The sequence below is a fragment of the Lynx rufus genome, unplaced genomic scaffold (genome assembly GCF_022079265.1).
Source record: "Lynx rufus isolate CCGP_SWC_20201006 ecotype Redwood Valley unplaced genomic scaffold, mLynRuf1.p SCAF_1, whole genome shotgun sequence".
NCBI classification, from domain to species: Eukaryota; Metazoa; Chordata; class Mammalia; order Carnivora; family Felidae; genus Lynx; species Lynx rufus.
This window is the reverse complement of record NW_025814823.1, coordinates 10,676,195-10,693,386: the sequence shown is the minus strand read 5'-3', so window position 1 is coordinate 10,693,386 and position 17,192 is coordinate 10,676,195.

The window sequence follows — 17,192 nt, the reverse complement described above, 5'->3', positions numbered from 1 at the left end:
TTGGAAGATAAAAAGATTAAGAGAGTTCACTACTCACAGATGCTTACTAAAAATGCTTGACCTATATGTAGAAGAATACTGAATTAGCAAGGACGTGAAGAAAAAATGTATTGCAAAAAAAGATAAATTTATTGATAATTCAAAGTAAATTTTGACTAATAATACTAATAACTTTTTAAAGTTTTGTTTGTTTATTTTGAGAGAGAGAGCAAGCCAGGGAGGGGCAGAGAGAGGGAAAGAGAATCCCTAGCAGGCTCTGTGCTAACAGCAAAGAGCCGGACATGGGGCTCGAACTCACGAATCACAATATCATGACCTGAGCCGAAATCAAGAGTCAGATGCTTAACCGACTGAGCCACTCAGGCACCCCAATACTAATAATTACTATGATTTTGAAGGTTAAGACCAGATACATGTGAAAAACAAAACCTGGAAGATGGGGAGGATTGGAGTTAAAATATTCTACAGTTCAGGATGTGGGTTGAGGTGTTGGTCATCGTCAGACATTTGCAAAATATGTGTGCTAAACGTAAAGAGTAATCACTAATATAGTAGAAATAAAATGTATTATTTCCAAGTCAGTGACGAATAAAAAGAGAATAAAGATGAAATACTCTAACAAAAGACAGAATGAAGGGAGGCAAATCAAAATCATGGCATATAGAGTTCACAAAATCATAATGTAGTCCTTACTTAATACATGAGTCAACACAGGTAAACCTGGAAACCAAATGATAAATGAAAACAGGAAATGATAGACTCATATGTAAAGTCTTATAATATTGATACATGTTTTGAAAGGACACAAAACAATACCATACTTGAACACGCACATGTACTAGAAGAATGTGCACCAAATTTACTGTGGTGCTTGGTTCTCTGGAGAAGGGCTCACGAGAAAGAATAGATGCGGAACCAGCCCAGTTCCCTTACTGTACTAATGACCAAGTGCCACATTTTATTTGAGGCTAGAAACTGGCCCCTTCCATGACAACATATAGTATCCTTGAAAGTCTATTTCATGCAAGCATGAATGGAAAATTGCATATATTTAAAAGAAAGAGAGAGAGAGAGAGACAGACTCCGTGCCTTCAGTGAGTTTTGGCTTAAGTGCTTAGAAAAGGCATGAGCCTTTCTTCAGATAATGGTAAGGATCTCAGTATAAGCCTCAGCCTCCAGAGGACAGAAAGAGCAGGTTGCACCAGGAATGTCAGTAGGGCTGGGAAACCAAGCAGCAGAGAAGTTTAAACCAAACTTCTGGACCAGAACAAGGCTTTTCTTACAGTTACTCTGGCTGTAATGTTTCCCCAGCAATTTAAACAGAGGGGCTTGGTATGAAATACCTGATAAATACTTGGTATAAATACCTATAACCTAATGTACATAATGGTTTCACAGACTCAAGTTTACTTTGTCTAAGTAATGTCAGTACAAGGGTCAGAGTGCTCTAAGATGGTTTGAATTCTGGGTTGCTTTCACTTTTATTTAAAGCTACCAAGGTTAGGGGCACCTGGGTGGCTTAGTCTGTTGGGCATCGACTGTGGCTCAGATCATGATCTCTGGGCTCGTGAGTTCGAGCCCCGCATTGGGCTCTGTGCTGACAGCTCAGAGCCTGGAGCCTGCTTCAGATTCTGTGTCTCCCTTTCTCTCTGCCGCCCCCCCCCATTTCAGCCTTTCTTTGTCTTTCAAAAATAAATAAAACATAAAGCTACCAAGGTTATCAGGCAATTAAACTCATTTGGACCCACAGCACAATTTAGCCCTTGAGTGTGGAGTTAAGGCCAGTGAGTGAGGCTGGGCTGGCTGCCCCTGCTGCCTCAGAGGGGATCTGGGTCTGCTCATCCATCAAGCCTGACATCAGGCAGCGGGAAGCAGAGAGCAGGAAAAGAAAGCACGTGAACACTTAGCGACTTGGTCTGTGGTCTCTGCTAGCCCAGTGGTCACTCGTTTGGCAGTAAGCTATGAGCTAGTGCAAGAATTTTAGCTGAGATCCCGATGCACTAGGAAGGAAGGCATTAAACCCTATAGGGTACAATTCAGAGGAGCTAGATACTAGGAATTAGACTGCACACATCACCCAAAGTGTGAGCATCAGAGTGCTGCGTAGGAGAGCCAGGCAAGGGCCAAGGGAGCCAGAAGGGCAGTGGGCCTCGGGAACAGATGGGACTGAGCCAGTCTCCTCAACACTGTCCAGAGGGGCCACCTCCACCCGCCCCCCCTCAGCCACATCAAGAAGACAGGGGCAGTTCAAGTTGATTCTCACAAGAGAGGGGACCATAACCTCGATACAGACAATCATATGAGGAGATTGTTGTGCTCCTCACTCTCCTCCGTGGTTCAACACCAGAGGAGTAAGGGCAGAGAAGGGAGAGAGAGAATGGTGAGAGAGGACACACAGAGTCCCCCATCTTAAGACCCCCAGAGGCCCAAGTCTACCCAGCACTAGGGGGAGGAGAAGAGCTTGAATAGAACTTCAGTAGAGAAGAGCTTGAATAGAACTTCAGTAGAGAAGAGCTTGAATAGAACTTGAATAGAACTCGAATAGCTTGAATAGAGCTTGAAGAGAACATGCAGGACCGGTGATATAATTTCTGGGCCCAATGCAAAATGAAAATACTGGGCCCCTTGTTCAAAAGTATGAGGAATTTCAAGATGGCGACAGGAGAAGGGCCCTGTATGAGTGCAGGGGTCACATGCCTGTGAAGCTGACCCTGAGAGCATGTGAGAATAAAATTTGAAAAGAGCTAACTCACAATGGAATCCAGAATGAGACTGTTTGAACAAAGAAGTAGTGCTGAAAAGTCATCAAATCTGGAAGAGATGCCCTTGAGGCAGTGTATCAGTGGGAGAGGATTTTCAACAGAACACAGTTGGTAAAGATCGCTGGGAAAAAAACTCACGTGTGATCCCAAGTTGCAACTGCTCATTAATCCTGTTACTATCTAAATATATTATGCATCGGAGCTTAGCCTTCTTACAGAAAACATTACAGTTGGTCAGGAAGAAAGAGCCTGATACATACAACTTTTATAGGGAGGAAGATGGCAGACAAAAGCAAGGTTTGCCATAATTCTCTCTTAAGAAATCCAGACTGTCTTCATTTTAGACACGAATTGAGGCTATGAGGACTTCAGAGATTTGCTCAAGATCACAGAGCTAGTAAGAAGTGAAGGTCAAATCCAAATCAAGGCCATAAACTCCAATCCCTGTTCATTTCACCTCATCGTGCAGCTCCTGGTCTCCACCTTATACCCTGTGTGCTTTGTAGAGTACAACTACGTGCAGGTTAACTAGAGAACAAACTGTACAGTTCTCATGCCATAGTATGACACATTCAGTATCAATCCTTTGGTTGTCTTCAGGAAATCCCATGAAGGTATTACTCTCCCCATGCACCCCCTCAGCCAATCCCCACAACGTGCAAGTATTTGTGGATCGATACCTGGGCTAGGTAGAGTCATCTCAACTATTGCAGTCAAGGTTCCAGGAGCCAGACGAGAGAAAGCAGGTAGGCTCTAACTCCTTAGAGAATGCCAGTTTTACTAGACTTATTTCTGGCTTCGTGTACTGAAAACTAAAAACTTTTTATAAATTCAAGTCCTTAGGCAAATGTAATGAATGCCTGTGTTGGGCTTAATGGAGCTCTAGAGTGAAGTTTTAATATATACAATTAGGTTAGTTGATTTTCTTACTCCGAGTATGCAGTGAAGAGTGTTTTTCATTTAGAAGATGAGGAAATCAAAGAGGGGTAACTCCCAGGATTTTGCTTTTCATTCTGCCGAGACAATCTCCTTCTCTACTCCTGGATCACAGTGTGGTGCAAAGCAAGTAAAATCCCCATAGAATCCCATGAAATTGTCTTTGTGAAGAGACCAAATTTAGTAGTTATGTAGAAAGGTAATATAGTTTGATGAGGATGAAGGCAGTCTTCTGAGTCTCTCTGATTTGGGTGTAGTTTCACTGTAGCCCTTACTAGCTGTACGACCTTGAGCAAGCTCTTACTTCAATTCCAAGCTTCAGTTACTTCATCTGTAAAATAGGGAGAACATATATGTTCCACAGGGCTGTTGTTAAGATTAAATAAGACAGAATCCCTTTTCTAGCCATATCATGGACTGTTTAAAGAACTCACTATACAAATTATCTAGAAATTCTGGATAAAATAGGGAAGCATCTGTTAAAATGCAAAGTGAGAAAAAGACTAGAATGGTAAATTGAGTGGAGCCTGGCCATCCAAGAGGGGGCTGTACCCCATTACCAAGAAATTCCCATGTGCCACCTCTGTGGAAGACAGAAGACAGAGGTGAGGCATTGAGAAGTGGGATGTGGGGTCAGAAACTCTAGGCTGGTACCGTTGAATGCTTGGGACTGAATCGAATGTAGACTGGATAAAATTTACCTTCAAGCAAGGAAAGGGAGCAAAGGAAGTGGCTTGTGTCTGCCTGGACTCTTCACATGAATCTTTCTCTCACATCGTTCGGGTATCTGTTCAAACATCACCTCTTCTGTTGTTCTTCAGCCTTTACCTCACTTCCTTCTTTACAACATTTATCACTTCCTGTCATTCTATCTTCCATGAACACAGGGACTTTTTCTTTCCTGAGACTAAACCCCTGCACCAGGAACATAGAGAGTTCATAAAACGATTTGTTGGATGAATCAATGAACATTTAGGTTATGAAGTGAAATCTAGTCTTCACATCTAGTTACTAAATAAAGTAGAAATTGCTCTAGGATGAGAATTTGAATACCTAATAATCAAATGTAATGGTAAGAATGCAAGCATTTTTACCTAAGACCAGTAAGTTCAATATCTACCCTAAGTTAGAAAATACAACAAGTTTTAACAAAATTAGCTGTAAAATCTCACAAATGGGGACACCTGGGTGCCTCAGTCAGCTGAGCATCTGACTCTTGGTTTCAGCTCCGGTCACGATCTCACGTTCATGGGACTGAGCCCCTCACTGGGCTCTGTGCTGACAGCACAGAGCCTGCTTGGGATTTTCTCTCTCCCTCTCTTTCTACCCCCCTCTCACTCACACTCTCTCCCGAAATAAGTTAATAAACTTTAGAAAAAAATCAAAAACCAGGTAAAATTAAATCCTCAAACGTGGCAGAGGGATTGACTGAGACAGCTTGAATCTGTCCTCATGTTATTTCTGTGACTAGTCACTGACAATTGGCATTTCAAGTCACTAGTCTTGAAGGGTGCATGTAAGGGAAAAGGTCAGGAACATTCCCATTTGAGCAGTCACAGAGCTCTGGCCCTAAACCCCTCTCCTTTTTAAGAGAACTGATGTTCTGGAGGACAGGCCAGAACTGATGTTCTGGAGGACAGGCCAGTAGAGCCAACTGACTCCGTGCAAGAAACATGTGACAAAAACATCTGCTTTGATCTGGCACGTATTTTATTATTTATTTTCTAATTTTAAAAGGTCTACCTCGCTTCTCCAAGATACTTGAAGAAGTGGTGCATGTTCTCAACTCAGCTCCATAGAGATTTCCTGCTTCACTCATTGATTTCCGTACAGTGAAGGGGATGGGTGGTTTCTTGGCAGAGTCTGCTCTTACCGGTTACTTACCCCATCCTCACAATGCCTGTGCCCATACACATCTGCTTTCTGTCATCTGGAAGTTACTGTGTTGGGGTGGTTGTATTTTGAGAAAGATGGATGGCTGTGATTCTGATATTCACTCAAGTTTGAGAGCCACTGGACTAGAAGAACCAGCCTTTGAGCAGAATGAAGGGATTCGTGTTCTTCTGAAGCAGAAACACAGCCACATGATGTGTTTGAGATGCATCCTCCCTGCTGCACTAGGGCTGGGAACCTCTAATTGACTCCAAACCCAGAGAAAAAGTCAACATGCTTCCAAAGAGGTGGGGCCAACCACTATCGATTGGTTAGATTGGGCTAATGGGATGCTATGTATTTGCCACCTAACAAAGACTCACCTTGATCAAACTTTAGACAAGCTCCTCTGAGCCCTTTTTTCAACTAGGCCTCATCCTTGTGCTCTGTTCTTGGCCTACCAAGCCTGGTTTTAGCAAGAATCTTGCAAGGTTGGTTTAGGGAGAGTCCCTCCATTTTTGGTATCTGATCAAATTCCTCATCCCCACTCATGATGTCTAAATCCTTGGCCTGCCTTTAGCAAGAATTCTGTTAGATCCATTTAGCAGGAATCCCTTTACTCTTGATGGCTCTCATAGTAATTTTCTACCTACTGCCCCCTCTCACTCTGCTAGTTGGCTATAAATTCCCAGATGTTTTTGCCGCATTTGGAGTTGAGCTCAGTTTTATGGTAGCCTCTCTCCCTTACGGTAATAATACTGAATAAAATCCGTCTTTACCAGCTTTAACTAGTGTCCAGACCTGTTTCTCTACGATACACCTTAGCCACTGGTAAATAAAAACTCTGTCTTGGGAGACATATATTATCCATTATCGCATATTGTAGGCCAGGCTAGAAAGTGAATTTTATTTTTTTAAATTTTTTTTTTCAACGTTTATTTATTTTTGGGACAGCGAGAGACAGAACATGAACGGGGGAGGGGCAGAGAGAGAGGGAGACGCAGAATCGGAAACAGGCTCCAGGCTCCGAGCCATCAGCCCAGAGCCCGACGTGGGGCTCGAACTCACGGAACGCGAGATCGTGACCTGGCTGAAGTCGGACGCTTAACCGACTGCGCCACCCAGGCGCCCCTAGAAAGTGAATTTTAAATGAGATGAGGACAGACACTGAACTTCAGTGAGTCTTATCCCTCACAGCCCTAGCATACGATGAGCCAAGCCCTTTCTGTACCCATTTTTTTAAAATACCAGTTGCGATCAGAAGGTAATTAAAATTGGTGTAAAGTTTACTGAAAGCTCAGAAATAAATACTTGTGTTACAATTAGGACTAAGTCATCAATGGCCTGCGAATTTCTAAACCCAATGGCTCATGTTCTGCTTTAGGCAGTGTCTGGTTTTTACCACCATTATCAATGCCTGAATTGTGTTTCCCTGATAATTTCCATAATGATTCTCTCTGAGCACCAAATCCTACTTTGAAATAAATTCATGTGACCTACTTATTTCTCAGAGACTCTGATTACTATTACAGCATAGCCTGAATAAAAGGAAAACAACTAGATTTCCTTAAATGATGAAAATTTAATTTGGACAATACAAGAGGAAGAAAGGGGAAACAAGTCTTTATAAGGATCCCAAAGGAGGCTCATCAGCTCAAAGGCAAATGACATTTGACTTTCTGGAAAAGGAACTGTGCTGCACTGGATGGTAATTCGTTTTCTGTACTTCGTGTCCTCTCATTTTCCCTCTGTAATCATTACATAAATTTTAAAGAACAAAAGGGAAAGTGACTTCCCCCCTTTCTAAATCAAAGATAAATGCCAGTTTGCTTTGGAATTAATTTCAAAGCATGGAGTACATTTTAGGTACTTTGCATTTACATCAGGTGCTTCATTAGAATTTACTTGTAAACGAGGTGAAATCATAATGCTTTGTTTTCTGAAGGTTAGGGGAGAATGAGTACTGTTCTCTGGTGAGCTGTCTAGAAAGCGTATCTGAGAGATTGGTTTCAAGCTGACATTCCTGTCAATAACCCAGAACTATGGAAGAAATGCCACATTTCAGATATGCCACAGTAGATATTTCTGGTTAAGGGGGAGTGAGCTAGCCAAGTACAGAGAGGGACCGCTGGGGAGAATGCTGGTGGTTCAATAGCCAGAAACCATGTGCTGATTGGAAGAGGTGATTGTTCAAGGCCTGCCTGGCCGTGTACCCACAGACACAAACACAGGATACCCTCCTCAATCCACACACTTTTCAGAGTGGCTGGCCGACCCTGTCATCTGCCTCCATCACCCAAATCTACCGTGGTGGCCCCTGATGGCCCTTCACCTTGTAACACCATCACCCAGCCCAGTGCCTGGCACTCAATGGATGGGCAGCACTTGCTTAGTAACTCAATAGTTAATCAGCTTTCAGGCCTGACCTCAAGTTGCTCCCAGCTCCAGACAGCTCCAATCTTCTGCCCTGGAAATATTTCTATTCTGGGTCTCATTTCCTCTGCCAGGGAGCAAGGAGTGATAAATCGATTCCAGCTAGCTAATTCTAGCTAACTAATTTGTTACTGTTTTCAGCTACCAAAAGTCCCTCGTTCAGTTCAAGCCCACAGGCATATTTTCGGGTCAGTGGGAGACACATTTTAGGTTTGGAGGGCCTGTTTAGGGCCCTCAAAAGTCACCCCAGAAGTAGTGCTCCTGGGGAATAAGCTGTAGAAAGTTCTCCTTGGAGGAGAGGAACCAACCACTCGTCATGCAAATGCAGAATGCTGCCCAGAGGGCAAAAATGTTTATAGTAGTCCAAGTTCTAAAAATAACAGCTATTTGAGCATGCAAACAGTGTCTCAGCAGGTCAGCAGTAAGTATGGAAAGAACTTATTGAGAGGTCCTCTGCTTTGCGGTTTCCCTCCTTTACAAACCAGGCATCTTTGAATTCTGCATCTCAATACTTTGTGGGTTCAGAATCTAGAGTAGCTGATAGGGGAGGCAACTTTAAAAATATTAGAAAATGCACTAGCCATAAAATTATCCCAGAGTGTCTCATGTGGTGGGATGTTGGGTAAACTAGGGCAGAATGCTGTCTCATTTCTTTTGTGTTTCTGTGTGTAACTTAACATCTAGAAGCTGTCTTAGCAAAAGGGATCAAGGGTATAAGACATGGGGCAAGTTCTGTTTGTGTTGCAACTAAAGGCATGTTGTGATGTCATTAAATGACATGCTAATGGCAAAGCAACACAGCCAGAAATTCAAATTCCTGTTGCCTTGAGGAGCAGAGGTATTTTTTTAATCCTTTTTAATTGACTATATTTTTCATCCTCATTACTCATTTATTTTATAACTAGAAGTTAGTACCTCTTAATCCCCTTCACCTATTTTGCCTATTCCCCCCATCCTTACCCCCTTCTTCTCTGGCAACCCCCAGTTTTGTCCTCTGTGTTTGTAAGTCTTTTTTATGGGTTTTTTGTTCATTTGGTTTGTTGTTTTTAGATTTCACATATAAGTGAAATCATAAGTATTTATCTTTGTCTGACTTATTTCACTTAAGCATAATGCCCTCTAGGTACATCTATGTTGTTGTGAATGGCAAGATTTCATTCTTTTAATGACTAAGTAATATTCGATTGTGTGTATATATATATATATATATATATATATACACACTACTTCTTTATCTCTTCAGCTATCGATGAACACTTGGACTGCTTCCATATCTTGGTTCTTGTAAAAAATGCTACAATACATATAAGGGTGCATACATCTTTTTGAATTAATGGAGGGGAAGAGCTTTTTTATGATGGTATAGTTGATAGAAGGAAGCATATTTCACGTCTTTTTAGTTAAGAGGTATTGGTACAAATTCACCCAAGTAAATTAACATTTTCATCTGGAGATAAAAAAAGTCATTGTAAATTTAACCCAAATTTACTAACAGCAGGCTGCCATCACATTTTCCCTCTAAGAAGCAATGAGAATTACCACCTTTTTCCTTTTTTAATGGCAATGTGTATTTGAACTTGCTTTGCCATTTTAAGTGGCATTGATGAGCTAGCAAATGAAATTCAACAGTGAAAAATGAACTTAACACAGAAAGAAGGAAAGTGATGAGAGGTGTGGTTTATCAAGATATTCTATTTTCCCTTTCTCCTAGAAAAACTAAGAAAAGCACGGCACAGGGAATGACCTTGCTGGAGATCATTGTAGATGTAAATTTCTCATAAGACAATAGAGGTGTTACTTGTTGTGTAATGTCTTATGTCTCTATCAGGAAATAACAATTATTAGCAAATATAAATGTCCTATGTATATTGCGAATTTAAGATTATTAGTTTGGGAAAGACTATATGAGTTTCCAGGAAAATGAATTAAACATTCAGCTCAAGGAAAAGACGAAAACAAAAGGAGGTTAGGCAAGATGGCAGAGCAGCACCGAAGTTCTCAGCTGGTCTCGTCCCTGAAATGCAGCTAGATCGGCCCCGAACTATTTTTGCACACCCAGCCAGGAAATCGATCTGAGGATTAACACAACAATCTGCATAACTTGAGCCACAGAACTCAGCAGGTACATGGTGCAGAGAGATGAACCGGCAGAGAGAAAAGCCATGGAGGGTAGGGAGCTGTTTTTGCAGAGAGAGGACAGAGAAAGGGAGAAGGGGTACGGTGCACTGGGAGAGTGCAGGAAAAACACTCCCTGAAAGGAGCTGGAGAGAAAGAAAAAGAGTGAAAACACTCACAGGGAACTGAACAAGAAATCTGTTTCCCAAATCCGTTGATGGGAAGAAAGGAGAGGGTTTCAATACCTCCAGGATTCTATAAACGGTAGAGCACAGAGTCAGAAATGCTGGAGCTCAGTGCGTGGCGGTGCTCTGGTGAGGAAAAAGGGTGAATCCCCAGGAGCAGGCAGCGGGGTATGAGGGGTCCGTGTGCCACATGGGGAGAAGCAATTCCCTGCTTGGAGAGCATTTGGTAGAGGTCATATGGCCTCCCCACAGGCAAAGGTGCAAGCAGACCCCCGAGAGCAGCCACATTTGCTGGTATTGGGACAAAGATGCCAGCGTGCAGTGAAACCTGGCACCGGCTCTGTGTTGTGATTTGCTGTAATTTCTGAACCTCTGCCACTGCATGATCGCATGAACATTTTCTGGGGCAAGCCGGCACCCAGCCACTTCTCAGTGAGACCCTTCCCCAGGGAGTTGGCATGGGCCCAAGCCACAGGGTTCTCTGAAGTGAGGGGTTTTGAAACACAGCCCCATCTGAGATAAAACTCCAGAGGGAGGTGCCGCCTGGCTGGTTGACAGCTTGGACACGGACAGGGTAGAGGCCGGGACTGGACAGAAGCCTGAGACAAAGGAGGGGTGCTTGATTGTGGGTCAGTGAGAGCACAGAGTTCCTGTGCCAGAGATTAGGAAGCTGGATGAAGCCTTTTCCACCTTTCCTGCAGTATGCATACATGGACACACACACGTGTGCCACACCAATCCACCCCAGTAAGCAGTGCCACCTAGTGCCACCTAGTGGAGAATGGAGGCATTACACCAAGCCCCACCCAACTGCGCCTGCAACCACATCCCCTAGAAGACCAGTACAAGTCTCTCTGCCTACTTAGTGTATGGACTATTGAATGCTTCATAGTTTGAATTCTAGGGGAAACTGGATGTAACTTCATTCAGGTTTCATTCTGTGTGCTGGTTTACTTATTCTTTTTTTTTTTTGCTTCTGTCTTTGTTTAAATTGTTTTTTCTTTTTTTCCCATCCTTTCTTTTCTTTGTATTGCGTACAGAAAGAGAAATTTTTATTTTTATTTTTTTTAACTTTTTACTGTTTTTAAATTTTTTTGTAAATTTTTATTCTATTTCACTTTATTTTATTCTATTCTATACATATTTCTTAATTTTTTAATTTTTTAGTTCTTTTTTTCTTTTCTCTCTTTTCTTTCCCTTTTTTCTCTATTCTATAAAGCTTCTTTCAACAAGCAGGCCAAACACACCTAGGGTCCAACTACCTTTGTTTGATTTTTTTGTGTTTTTATTTTTTTAACTTTAATTTTTAGTTTATTAATTTTTTCATCCTCCAAAATGACAAAATGAAGGAATTCACCCCAAAAGAAAGAACAGGAAGAAATGAGAGCCAGGGTCTTAACACAGATATAAGCAAGATGTCTGAACTAGAATTTAGAATCACAATAATAAGAATAGTAGCTGGGGTTGAAAAAAAGCATAGAATCCATTTCTGTGGAGATAAAAGAAGTAAAATCTAGTCAGGATGAAATTAAAAATGCTATAACTGAGATGCAATCTCAAATGGATGTTGTGGCAGCAAGGATGGACAAAGCAGCGTAGTAAATCGATGATATAGAAGACAAAATTATGGAGAAAAATGATGCAGAAAAAGAGAGGGAAACTAAGGCAAAAGAGCATGACAGAAGACTTAGAGAACTCATTGACTTATTAAAAAGGAATAACATCCAAATCATAGGAGTCTTAGAAGGTGAAGAGAGAGAAAAAGGTTTATGTGAGAAAATTCTAGTGGAAAACTTTCCTAATCTGGGGAAGGACACAGATATCAAAATCCCCAAATCCAAGAAGCACAGAGAACAACTTTGTTGTTAATAGATGTAATAAAAACCGAACATCACCATGGCATATTATAGTCAAATTCACAAAATACACAGACAGGGAGAGAATTGTGAAAGCAGCAAGGGCAGAAAGGTTTTAACTTATGAGAGAATACAGATCAGGTATGCAGCAGACCTATCCACAGACACTTGGCAGGCCAGAAAGGAGTGGTAGGATATATTCAATGCCCTGAATCAGAAAAATGTACAGCCAAGAATTCTTTATCCAGCAATGCTGTCATTCAAAATAGGAGAGATAGTTCCCAGACAAACAAAAACTGAAGGAGTTTTGACCACTAAACCAGCCCTGCAAGAAATTTTAAGGAGGACTCTTTAAGTGGAGAAAAGCTGAAACAAAACAAAAAAAGACCAAAAGCAACAAAGATGAGAAAGGACCAGAGAACATCCCCAGAAATTCCAACTCTACAGGTAACACAATGGCACAAAATTCATATCTTTCAGTACTCACTCTAAATGTCAATGGACTAAATTCTCCAATCAAAAGACATAGGGTATCAGAATGGATAAGAAAACAAGACCCATCTATATGCTGCTGACAAGAGACCCATTTTAGATCTAAAGACACCTACAGATTGAAAGTAAGGGGATGGAGGGGCGCCTGGGTGGCGCAGTCGGTTAAGCGTCCGACTTCAGCCAGGTCACGATCTCGCGGTCCGTGAGTTCGAGCCCCGCGTCAGGCTCTGGGCTGATGGCTCAGAGCCTGGAGCCTGTTTCCGATTCTGTGTCTCCCTCTCTCTCTGCCCCTCCCCCGTTCATGCTCTGTCTCTCGCTGTCCCAAAAATAAATAAACGTTGAAAAAAAAATTTAAAAAAAAAAAAAAAAAAAGAAAGTAAGGGGATGGAGAACCATCTGTCATGCTAATGAAGAAAGCTGGTGTAGCCCTACTTTATCAGACACGCTAGATTTTAAAACAAAGACTGTAACAAGAAATGAAGAAGGGAATTATGTCATAATTAAGGGGTCTATCCACCAGGAAGATCTAACAGTTGTAAATATTTATGCCCCCAATGTGAAGCATATATAATAAATTAATTAATAATTAATATATAAATTGATCACAAACATAAAGAAACTGATTGATAATAATACCATAAAAGTATGGGACTTCAACACCCCATGTACAGCAACGTACAGATCATCTAAGCAGAAAATCAGCAAAGAAACAATGACTTTGAATGACATACTAGACCAGATGGATTTAACAGATATATTCAGAACATTTTATCCTAAAGCAGCAGAATACACATTCTTCTCAAGTGCACATGGAACATTCTCCAGTATAGATCACATACTGGGACACAAATCAGCCCTTAACCAGTACAAAAAGATCAAGATCAGACCTTTCATATTTTCAGACCACAAGGCTGTGAAACTCGAAATCAACCACAAGAAAAAATTTGGAAAGACCATGAATACTTCGAGATTAAAGAACATCCCACTAAAGAATGAATGGGTTAACCAGAAATTAAAGAGAAAATTAAAAAGTACATGGAAGCCAATGAAAATGAAAACACAACAGCCCAAAACCTCTGGGATGCAGCAAAGGTGGTCATAAGAGGGAAGTATATAGCAATCTAGGCCTTCCTAAAGAAGGAAGAAAGGTGTCAAATACACAACCTAATCTTACACCTTAAAGAGCTGGAAAAAGAACAGCAAAGAAAGCCCCAAAACAGCAGAAGATGGGAAATAATAAAGATTAGAGCGGGTATTAAATGTACCAAATGAGAACAAACAAACAACAACAACAAAAACCAGTAGAACAGATCAATGAAACCAGGAGCTGGTTCTTTGAAAGAATTAACAAAATTGACAAACCCTTAACCAGATCAAAAAGAAAAAAGAAAAGACCCAAATAAATAGAATCAAGAATAAAAGAGGAGAGATCACAACCAACACTGCAGAAATACAAGCAATAATAAGAGAATATTATGAGCAATTATGAGCAATTAAATGCCAATAAATTGGGCAATCTGGAAGAAATGACAAATTCCTAGAAACATACAAACTACCAAAACTGAAACGGGAAGAAATAGAAAATTTGAAGAGACCCCATTACCATAAAGAAATTGAATCGGTAATCAAAAATCTCCCAACAAATAAGAGTTTGGGGCCGGATGGCTTTCCAGGGGAATTCTACCAAACATTTAAAGAAGAGTTAACACCTGTTATTTTGAAACTGATATAAAAAATAAAAATGGAAGGAAAACTTCCAAACTCATTCTATGAGGCCAGCATTACCTTGATTCCAAAGCCAAAGACCCCACTAAGAAGGATAACTACAAAGTTCCCTGATGAATATGGACGCAAAAATTCTCAACAAGATACTAGCAAACAAGCTCCAACAATACATTAAAGAATTATTCACCACAATCAAGTGGGATTTATTCTTGGGATGCAGGGCTGGTTTACTATCCATAAATCAATCAGTGTGATACATCACATTAATAAAAGAAAGGATAAGAATCACATGATTAATGGATACAGAGAAAGCATTTGACAAAATATAGGATTCTTTCTTGATAAAAACCCTCAAGAAAGTAGGGATAGAATGATCACACCTCAAGATCATAAAAGTCATATATGAAAGACCCACCACTAATATCATCCTCAGTGGGGAAAAACTGAGAGCTTTCCCTAAGGTCAGGAACACAAGAATATCCACTTTCACCACTATTTTCCACATTGTGTTGGAAGTGCTAGCCTCAGAAATTAGACAACACAAAAATAAAAGGCATCCAAATCGACAAGGAGGAAGTCAAACTTTCACTCTGCAGATGACACGATAGTCTATGTGGAAAACCCAAAAGATTACACACACACACACACACACACACACACACACACACACACACAAACTGCTAGAATTGATCCATGAATTAATTAAAGTTACATAAAATCAATGTACAGAAATTGGTTGCATTTCTATACCCCAGTAATGAAGCAATAGAAAGAGAAATCAAGGAATTGTTCCCATTTATAATTGCACCAAAAACCACAAAGTACCTAGGAATAAACCTAACCAATGAGGTGAAAAATCTATACACTAAAAACTATAGAAAGCTTATGAAAGAAATGGAAGAAGACACAAAAAAATGGAAAAACATTCCATGCTCATGGTTTAGAAGAATAAATATTCTTAAAATGTCGATACTACCCAAAGCAATCTACATAGTCAGTGCAATTCCTATCAAAATAATACCAGCATTCCTCACAAAGCTAGAACAAACAATTCTAAAATTTGTATGGCACCAGAAAAGACCCTGAATAGCCAAAACAATCCTGAAAAAGAAAACCAAAGCTGGAGGCATCACAATTCCAGACTTCAATCTGTGTTACAAAGCTGTAATCATTAAGACAGGATGGTACTGGCACAAAAACAGACACACAGATCAGTGGAACAGAATAGAGAACCTAGAAATGGATCCACAAACGTATGGCCAACTAATTTTTGACAAAGCAGGAAAGAATATCCGATGGAAAAAAAGACAATGTGTTCAGCAGATGCTGTTGGGAAACCTGGACAGTGACATGCAGAAGAGTGAACTTGGACCACTTTCTTATACCATACACAAAAGTAAACTCAAAATGGTTGAAAGACCTAAACATAAGACAGGAGGCCATCAAAATCCTAGAGGAGAAAACAGGCAACAACCTCTTTGACCTTGGCCACAGCAACTCTTAACTGACATGCGTCCAGAGGTAAGGGAAACAAAAGCTATTGGAACCTCATCAAGATAAAAATCTGCACGGCAAATGAAACGATCAGCAAAACTAAAAGGCACTCAACAGAATGGGAGAATATATTTGCAAATGACCTATCAGATAAAAGGTTAGTATCCAAAATCTATAAAGAACTTAGCAAACTCAACACCCAAAAAAACAAATAATCCAGTGAAGAAATGGGCAAAAGACATGAATAGACACTTCTCCAAAAAAGACATCCAGATGGCTAACAGACACATGAAAACATGCTCACCATCACTCATCATCAGGGAAATACAAATTAAAACCACAATGAGATACCACCTCACACACGCATCAGAATGGCTAAAATAAACAACTCAGGCAACAGCAGATGTTGGCAAGGATGTGGAGAAAAAAGAACCCTTTTGCACTGCTGTTTGGAATGCAAACTGTTGCAACCACTCTGGTAAACAGTATGGAGTTTCCTCAAAAAATTAAAAATAGAACTACCCTACGACCCAGCAATTGCACTACTAGGTATTTATCCAAAGGATACCAGAGTGCTGTTTTGAAGGGGCACATGCACCCCAATGTTTATAGCAAGACTATCAACAATAGCCAAAATATGGAAGGAGCTGAAATGTCCATCAACTGATGAATGGATAAAGTTGTTGTTCATATATACAATGAAATACTACTCAGAGATGAAAAAGAACGAAATCTTGCCATGTGCAACAACGTGGCTGGAACTGGAGCGTATTACGCTAAGTGAAATCAGTCAGAGAAAGACAAATATCATATGACTTCACTCATAGGTGGAATTTAAGATACAAAATATCAACATAAATGAAGGGAAGCAAAAATAATATAAAAACAGGGAGGGAGACAAACCCTAAGAGACTCTTAAATACAGAAAACAGAGTTGCTGGAGGGTGTTTGGGTGGGGGACAGGCTAAATAGGCAAGGGGCATTAAGGAAGACACTTGTTGGGATGAGCACTGGGTGTTGTATGTAGGTGATAAAACACTAAATTCTATTCCTGAAATCATTATTACACAACATGTTAACTAACTTGGATGTAAATTCAAACCAAACCAAACAAAACAAAACCAGGAAAATAAATTAAAATTTAAAGCTGAAAAACTAGAAAACTGAAAATAATAAAATACATGGACTCTAAAGTTGATTATTTTTTAATACTTTTAAATTAAATTTCTAGCAACCTTAATAAAAAAAATAGCAGAACCCAGTTACAAAGCAAACAGAGTTAGAGATGAGTTTGAGAACATAACGAACGAAGAGATGATGAA